The sequence below is a fragment of the Chanodichthys erythropterus genome, chromosome 12 (genome assembly GCF_024489055.1).
Source record: "Chanodichthys erythropterus isolate Z2021 chromosome 12, ASM2448905v1, whole genome shotgun sequence".
Classification (NCBI taxonomy): domain Eukaryota; kingdom Metazoa; phylum Chordata; class Actinopteri; order Cypriniformes; family Xenocyprididae; genus Chanodichthys; species Chanodichthys erythropterus.
The window spans coordinates 33,230,355-33,240,354 of NC_090232.1; the positions used below are offsets into that span (position 1 = coordinate 33,230,355).

General features: G+C 38.8%; 1 protein-coding gene across 3 annotated transcripts in view; it reads right to left on the reverse strand.

Moving 5' to 3' along the window:
* The window catches only part of si:dkey-117m1.4 (uncharacterized), a 27,808-nt gene that overhangs the window by 12,821 nt on the left and 4,987 nt on the right, over positions 1–10,000 (reverse strand). The window contains exon 1 of one of the 3 annotated variants that reach the window (XM_067404472.1): positions 7,643–10,000. This exon is cut by the window's right edge and continues 658 nt beyond it. The exons of the other annotated variants lie outside the window; for them this stretch is intronic. The gene's annotated coding sequence lies outside the window, so the exon portion shown is untranslated. The remainder of the gene's footprint in view (positions 1–7,642) is intronic. 3 annotated transcript variants of the gene reach the window in all.

Here is a 10,000-nt window from a genome sequence, read left to right on the forward strand (position 1 = left end):
TTTAACTTAAAGCTAACATTTTAGAACAATAATTTTAAAAAAGAAGAAAAATAATAGACAATCTTTTATTTATTTATTTTTTATTTATTTAGCTTAACTATTTTTTTTTATTTCATTTCGGGATATTCATTGCACCACCTGACGTTCTGGTTGCGCCACCTGACATTTGCAACTAATTTTACACTGAACATGCTTCGGCTATTAGCTTTTGCCTATGCTAGAAAGTTCATATATATAATTTTTAAATACAATAAAAGAAGTTTATGATAAAATAGCATTTTCTTTGTTTAACATTGGTTGTACCACCTGACATGGAAAGGGTTCCAAACTACCCATACTAGAAAGTAGCTATTTTTATCAGTATTTGAGAGCGATCTACAAACCTTTTCACTCTGCCACAAAGATCAATTGGAGTCCTCTGGATACTGCATTATCATGCTAACTCTTATAACCTTGTCAGTTCATAATAAAAGCCCCATGTTTGCAGTTGTGCCTCCTTGACATTTTGGAACATACAAATTCCCGGAAATTTTTTTTTCAATTATCTCAAAAGTTTCAAAGCTACTGATATTTATACAATTTGTTTATATGAAAGGTTTCAAACATAAAATTATGCCATAGTATTTTATTTTAAATTTCTTTTTTATTTAAAAAAAAAACATTTTAAATAGTTTTCTGTTCATTTGTGCAGACAGTTGAGCCACCTGACATTTTGAAGGTTTAAAATACCAAAACATAAAATAATATTTATTATTTGAATGTACTGAAAATCAATTCAAACTACATAGATTTGACAGAATAAAGTGATACATGTCATGAATTTATCAAATTATTTTAAAAGGAAATAATGCACTTGGAAACAAAAATTTGCATGTCATGTCACTGACCCAAGACTATTCAATGGGATGTAGTGCTGTACCTTGGGCCCTGTTTCCACCTGGTATTAAGATGCATTTTGGTCGATCGGATCACAAGTGGATGACGCCAAATACAGGTGTAAATGGGGTTTAAAACGTTTTGAGCTTGTCCACTTTCGACCACTTCCAGAGGTAGTCGAAAACGCATTTGACCGGATTGCTTTTGTAGTGTAAACGCTCATGTGGTCAAATGCATTTGAACAACCACAAAAGACACCTACACTCCGCCAACTGACCTAATGCGTAAACATTATGGGAAGTCCGCTAGCCAGATGGGATTTAAACTTTAAACTTAAACTCGGTTTGAAGACGAAAAATGTACCAAGCACAATGTTCTCTCACCAATCCTGATTTCTAAAACGCACCCACCGCATTCGGCCGGTCTTGTGGCTATCAGAGTAGAAACTAAAGCTGCTGCTCTCTGTATGTTTTTCTGTCATCTCCGGTAGCTTTCATATGTAAATTGCGCAAGATTATTTTGTCCATTAGATCAAAAGATCTGAAAAAACCCATACATTTACCCACCCATAGACCCTCCCCTCAAAGAAATCAGGACAGAAGTGGTTGAAAGTGGACAAAAGAGATGTGGTGTGAACAGGTACGTGTCTCCCTTGTACACTTGTGATAAACCAAAAAGCATCTTAATATCCGGTGGGAACAGGGCCTTGGTGTTGATTGTTAAGCAGACGAAACATTGAAAATGTGCTTTTCCAAAAAATTCTAAAAATGAAAAAATATGGGTTGACAATTAATGTGACCTAGAATTTTGAGACAGCACAGCATGTTGAGACTATACTTCTACCCCTTACAGCCTTGCTTTCATTTGTGTAAAATTAAATAAAAGGTAAGGTCCATTGTGACAGCTGCACTGATTCAGAATTCATAATAAAAAATATTTAAATATAAGGATATGACAGTAGTTCGGATTTGACTTGCTACATATATGCTAGATAGCTGTTTTTGGCAACATGACAGAAAAAAACATATACTTATAACACACTATGAGTTCATAAAATACACTTTTGCTGGAAAATAATGGCATATAGTGCAGAACATACCACTTCATTTACAATTTACAATCCAAATTCTAATGAAAGCCACAGCAACACTAGACTTCATGGTCCATGGTCCATGAGAAAGGTTCATTTTAAGTAGTTTCGTCTTTGTGTTTTGTCTTCTGCTTACCAAGTTCAAGTCTGATGAACTCTACTCCTCTGCTAATTCAGTTAGCGTTTAGAGTTTAAAGTACTTGAGTAAATGTAATTAGTTACTGTACTTAAGTATCTTTTTGGCTACTTTGTATTTGAGTATCAAAGATATTGGCAACTTTTACTCTCTACTTGACTACATTTTTGAGCAAGTAAATGAGTGTGATGAGTAATGCAATTACAAATTAGTTTTCATGGCAGCTAACTTTTTCTGCAGCAGTTAGTTTCTGCTATAAAGAAGGGATATTGCCATCTAAGGTCATTGAAGGTACTATATCTTGTGCGTTTTGCCTTTACTCTCCCAAAACTTGTCAACAAGGATACTTTAAGTGAATGTGAATGCATTAGCAGATAGTTGCTGATCGCAGGTGTTTTTATTTATTATACACGAGGAAATGACTGCAGCTGGTGATGAGGCTCAAACCAGCACATACAGTATACTTTAACTATTTAATTTTACTTAACATTGTTTTATTTATCCGCTATATTGACAAGACTGTTTTGAAGGATTGATTGATTGAAGGATTGATTGATTTCTCATCTTACAAATCAATTGTTTCTTATTTTCACCGGCATATCTCTCAGGTGTTGAGGACTAGTGCACCTCTGAGCATGAGTAAAATACTTAAGTACTGTTAAAATCAGATACTTTAAGACTTTTACTCAAGTCATATTGGAATTGGTTACTTGTAACTTGTAGTGGAGTAATTTTTTATGTAAAGTATCAGTACTTTTACTTAAGTATGGTTTTCAGGTACTCTTTACACCTCTGATTAGCATAACGAAAGGCATCTGACCCAGTTCTTCTCCCCCTTTTTGACTCCAAGTCTCCCATGTGTCTGTAACAATACTCACAGGTATATACTCCTACATACGCAATACTCCTATATACGCTATGTACCTTTGGTAATTCTGTTGAACTAAAAAATATTTCTTTAGCATTTTAAAGCTGCAGTCCATAAGTTTTGCCTCTTTGTCGCCATCTCATTATCATCCTTATGTGGGTTATGCATTAGCGCGGCTCCTAAGCGCGGATGAATCTAATGTTTGCTGTCAGTCACCACATCGGTGTGGTTAAGGTACTTCAGAATCACCGATTCTTGCGTGTATTTGTCCAATACATGTCCAAGTGCATTGAGGACGCGAAAGAGAAATCAATTTGGAATTCGCGAGCTATCTGAAACACTCCTCCCTCTCTCTGTGCGCACGAGCCTTGTATGTATGTACATCTGTGCGCAACGATAACAGCGTGGTGTGCGATACCGAAATCCTCTTTTGCCTCCTCTAGTGCTGGAATGGATTTATATCTATTTAAAGTGTGAATTAGCAAGACAAAACATGTGCAAACCCTTCACTCTATTGCGGTTAAACTTGCAATTGATCCACGAATCACATGTGTGCCGAACCGCAACAACAATCCGTTTAACCACTAATTATTACAAGCTTACTGAATTGGGCTAAGGAAATAGTTTTGAACACTGGCTGGTTATGTACAATTTTTAACCAAAAAAGTTACGGACTGCAGCTTTAATTAAAGGGTTAGTTCACCCAAAAATGAAAATTCTGTCATTTATTACTTACCCTCATGCTGTTCCACACCCGTAAGACCTTCGTTCATCTTCAGAACACAAATTAAGATATTTTTGTTGAAATCCGATGGCTCCATGAGGCCTTCATAGGGAGCAATGACATTTCCTCTCTCAAGATCCATAAGGTACTAAAAGACATCTAAATCAGTTCATGTGAGTACAGTGGTTCAATATCAATATTATAAAGTGACGAGAATATTTTTGAAGCGCCTAAAAAACAAAATAACGACTTATTTAACGATTTATTTATTTAGTGATGGCCGATTTCAAAACAATTCTTTAGGAAGCATCGGAGCACAAATGAATCAGTTTATCGAATTATCTGTTTGGATCGCCAAAGTCATGTGATTTCAGCCGTTGGCAGTTTGACACGCGATCCGAATCATGATTTGACACACTGATTCATTACGCTCCGATGCTTCATGAAGCAGTGTTTTGAAAGGCCATCACTAAATAAGTTGTTATTTAGCTCCAAAAATATTCTCGTCGCTTTATAATATTAATATTGAATCACTGTACTCACATGAACTGATTTAAATATGTTTTTAGTACATTAATGGATCTTGAGAGAGGAAATGTCATTGCTCCCTATGAAGGCCTCACGGAGCCATCGGATTTTAACTAAAATATCTTAATTTGTGTTCTGAAGATTAACGAAGGTCTTACGGGTGTGGAACGGCATGAGTGACTGAATTTTCATTTTGGGGTGAACTAACCCTTTAAGATTGTGTCAATATATCCAAATATAAGATTTATTGGGGGCTACCAGGAAGTTTGCTAAGGGGCCCTTGTTAAGAATAACTGCAAAAAAGGGGCTAAAACAAGGGTGCAAAACTCTGTTCCTGGAGGGCCACAGACCTGCATAGCTTAGCTTCAACCTAATTAAACACACCTGATACAACTTATCAAGTCCTTCAAGCTTATTTAAAAACTACATATGAATGTGTTGAAGCAGAATTGGCTGTGGCCATCCAGGAATTGAGTTTTCAACCCCTGGTCTAAAGGTATGGTACATTAGCGAAATTTAGGTGAAATTTTGTGGGCAAATTGTCTGTTGTTAGTAGTATAGAGATGTATAAAGCACAACTCCAGTCAATACTCCAGATGGCGTAAATGTAAATGTGACTGCACCTTATACGTCCTCTTGGCTGAATTCAAAAAAACACACAAGCAATGCATCCAATGAGGCAACTGACATTTCAGTCAACAGGCACAAAACTCACACTAGCCTCAGGCCATAGTGCCGTCCTTACTGTCGAACCCTAACACACGCGCTCTAAACTAGTGTTTTATCGGTGTTTACAAAGTTGACCGTGAGAACATGGTTCCACTGAGATCCATTTGAATAACACTCACTGTTTTCTGTGGACATACTCTTGACCAGCCTGTCAGTAAATCTGATTACATACACTTGTGTAACTCATTCTCCATGTCAATACACTGTAAAACGGACATGCTTTTAATCCTCGTTCCACAAGCCAAAATCTGTTTCCTTTTCACTCATTTGTGTATCTCCACTCTTTTTATCTCTCTTTTTTCCTTTTTCCCCCTCATACACACACACACACGAAATCCAGTTTCACTCAAACCAACACACAAACAAGTCGAATCAGAAATGCACACGTGCAGGCAGAAAGACACATGTGCACAAGAACGCATAAACTCACACCTCTCCTCTTTATAAACCCACAAGTGCACAAGTACACACACATGCACACACACTCCATCCCCCCAGTCGAACACACATGTATGTGTTCACGCAAATGCAAACTCACCCAACCCTTTAAAAGCCTTCATATATACACACTCACATGTTGGTGCACCTATTATTATGAGGACATTTCATAGGCGTAATGGTTTTTTATACTGTACAAACTGTATATCCCCCAACACTACCCCTACCCCTGAACCTACCCATCACAGAAAACTTTCTGCTATTTTACATTTTCAATAAAACATTGTTCAGTGTTTTTAAAGCCTTTTTAATTACGAGGACTCAAGAAATGTCCTCATAAACCACGTTTACATTGTTATACCAGTGTAATACCCATGTCATTATACAAATTTGTGTCTTCATAAATCATATAAACAAGTACAAACACACACACACACACACACACACACACAAATATCCTCTCTTCAGCTGAGCTCACATGCACGCACACACACTCACCCCTCCTCCATCTCAAGCTCACATGCACACACACGCAAATACACACACTCACTCACACACACGCAAATACACACACTCACTCACACACACTCACACACACACACACACACACACACACACACACACACACACACACACACACACACACACACACACACACACACACACACACACACACACACACACACACACACACACACACACACACACACACTCTCTCACTCATGCTCTCTCAAATAACCAAGCTGGAGTCTCATATTCTCTGTCTCTCAGACAAACACACACACACACACACACACACACACACACACACATACACAAAGTCTGCAGCAAACGCATTCTCTCTGAAGATGCTCGCACACACACACACGCACCCACACACACACACTCTCTCTCTCTCTCTCTATTTTCCTGTCTTTCTCTCTTTCGCTAACACACACATTTGAATAATGTAAACATAGACATGCATGCTCTCAGTCTGAAGACATGCACACACTCACGCAATCCACACACACACACATCTTTGTTGAGAACACTCTCTGCCTTATTCAGTCTCACAAACAAATCACACACACACAATCTAGTCTTCCTTCTCAAACATATAACATATCCGCCTACACAAACTGCGTGTTCACACACACGCACACACAAACTCCCTTCCTCTTTCATAAACAAAGTAGATGCATAAACACTCCCTCTCTCCATTCCACAGTCTTCAGCACACACACACACACACACACACACACACACACACTTGTCTTTCACAGAAACACAGATGTACAAACATTCACACACACAGAGACACACACACACACAGCCCTCTTTAGTTCTCTCTCTCACACACACACACACACACACACACACACACCCTTCTCTCTCTCTAAAACACACCACACACGCACACACTCAAACACACACACACACACACCCGCCCTCTCTCTCTGCCTCTAGAGCACAAACACACTCACCCTCCCCTCCACAGTGAGCCACTGGAACACACACACACACACACACACCTATACACACACACACACAGCTCTAAACACATAAAACACACAATTTCTCTCACAGTTCCACACAGACACACACTCTTTTCCTTTATCACACACACACACACCCACACACCTCTGCTTCTAGAGCACACATACACCCTCCCCTCCTCACTCAACCACTAGAACACACACACAAATCTAAACACACACTCACTCACTCACACACTCACTCACTCACACACTCACTCACTCACACACACACATACACAGTGTCTTCTCTCTGTTTCCAAGACACACACTCTCCCTCCCCTTCTCTTTCAGTTTCAAACCTGCAAGCATGCGCACACACACTCACGCACATGCAAACAGACACACACACACACACACACACACACACACATTTCCACACCATTTTCCCTCCTCTCTGCCTCTCTCTCACACACACACACCCTCCCCTCTTCTGTTCCTCTCTCGTTCTCTCTCTCTTTCAGACAAACACACACACACACACACACACACTAGCCTTTGCCTTGCTCACACACGCACACACACACACAGCCTCCCTTCTCACTCTCTCACACACTCACACCCTCCCCTTCGCTTTTCGTCACAACATACTCTCTCTGTCTTTCTCTTAAACAGACACACACATTTTTGTCTCACAAATCTGTCACTCAAACCACTTATTTTCACACAATACCAAAGATTACTCACTCATAACATGCAAGCGCACTACATTCAGATTAAAGCTCCTCTACCACACCTAGCCAACTGTCCATCACTTCGTTAATATCTCAGTTGTCCAAAACAGCGATGAGATCAATGGAGACTTCTCTTGCTTCTTGGATGTTTTGCCTGAGAAATAGACCTCAATAAGCATCTCAAACTAAAGTTTCAAAGAGATATCAACAAGAGCGTTTAAATGCACTTTTTAAAAAAGTTTATGGCTACTTTTTAAGCTTTAGACAAAGGAAATCACCAGTTCTAGGAGTGTGATTGTATCTCAGCTTCATCCAACATACATGTACATTGAAAATGCGGTTTAACCACAAATGAAAATTCTGGCTTCATTTCTGGCAGCGCTCTTATTTTGAAGAACGTTGAGGTCCAAACAAAATTGGACCCTATTGACTTTCATTGTATGGTAAAAAAACAACACTTAAGACTGGTACACACCAAACCGATGTCGACGGTGTTGTCGGCTCACGTCGGCTGCGTCGGGGCATAAAAGTTGCACTTGATCATACTGCAAAAACTACAGCTGATGACAAACTAGCATATACGTTCTGCGCCTGTGTGAAAAATAATAACTGTCTACAACAGCAGATGACAGTAGTCTATATTCATCATTCAAAAAAAAGAATGTGAACTAGGAATGTGAATATACAAATCATACACAAAACAGCACTCACTTACCATTTTGGATATAAATCATGCTGATCAGTTTGTCTTCACTTATATTAATTAGGCTACATACGGCCATGTTGTTACGAAAATATTCACGTATTGGAATGCTCTGAAAAATTAAGAAAAAATTTAATAGATGATATATGAAGGTAAATTTATAAGCTCCTTCTTCGTGTTGTGTCTTTGTCATTTGCGTGCTTTGTCACATTTTGTATGTCTTCTCGTACATTGGTTTACAAACAGAACTGCCAATCAGAGAGATCTCTTTTCCCGACGGCCCAAAACTGATTCAACATGCTCAATCAGCCGGACTAAAGCCGACGGAGGTACGACTAAAGCTGTCGTGCAGATGACCGACCATCAGCTTGGTGTGTCCCGGCCCTCAGACATATTTCAAAATATCTTTTTTTGAGAAAGTCATACAACATGAGGATGAGTAAATGATGACAGAATTTTGAGGTAAATTTCTCTTTAATTGGACTACAGTTTGCCTCTGCTTTGTGCATGCACTCCACATGACACAATGAATGCAACAAACGCAAGGAATCCTACCAGTTTGTATCAAATATTCGATTATGCGTTGTCATGTATACTAGGACAAAAGGATTAAGGGGACATTCACACAGAACATGTTTTTGCATTCAACTCCACAGCTTTTCCATTGTTTTTCTATGTAAACACTTTATAGATGGACATCTTTGACTGTTGCACTCACATCTCACATCTTTTGCAGTGTCTTGTGCATAAAATTCTAAAAACTGTTTAAAGCTGCTGTCCGCAGTCTTTCCTCTTTGTCGCCATCTCTGTTTGAAACATGCGATTGCAGTCATATGCGGAACAGTTATCTGTACGCGTGTTGTGCCTCGGCACAGCTTGTCAGCGCGGATGAATCTAATGTTTGCTGTCAGTCACCGCACCGGTGTGGATACTGAACTTCAGAATCACAGACTCTAAGTCTTGAAAATATGACCAATATAAGAAATTTCACTGGAAAATATCATCTGAACAAGTAAGTAACATTTCTGCCACTTTTGTTCTGACCAACTGAGAAAAAAAGCATCAGGCCTACAATAAATCACGCTGCCAATGATGATTAAATCTAACGATCGCTTAGCTCAGATCACGCCAAACTGTGCAAATTATTATTACTGTTATATTGTTCTCAAATTGTTAATGTTAACAACATCAGCATTGCATGACTGTGTATTTAGTGTATATTAGCATTACCTGTAGATTTCAATTTCTGTAGCCACTCCACAGTCTGAAGTCTTTTGCTTTTTGACTACGAGTGAATCTCCAGTTATCACTGATGATTGTCATTTTAACCTTTCTGGATTACAATCCGCCATCAGAATGATAAATTTAATTATTTCAGCTGCTGTGAGAAAAGGCTATAAATGTGCCGCTACCGACAGCTTCCTCACATGATTTAACTAAGCCTCTCGACGGGACTCCTTTCTGTTTACGGACGTGACGTAATGACGCACAGAGAAACTGCTGCATGCGTGAATTTCCCGTGGAAATCCGCCAGTTCGCTCTTATTATAAAACATTATTACAAGCTAACCGTCATGAATCGAGACAAGATAATTAGATAGTTTTGAACACTGGCTGGTTATGTATTTGTTCAAAAGTTGATTTTGGATAATTTTTAACCCAAAAAAGTTGCGGACTGCAGCTTTAAGTTAAAATGTTAAACTTTAAAAAAAACATAT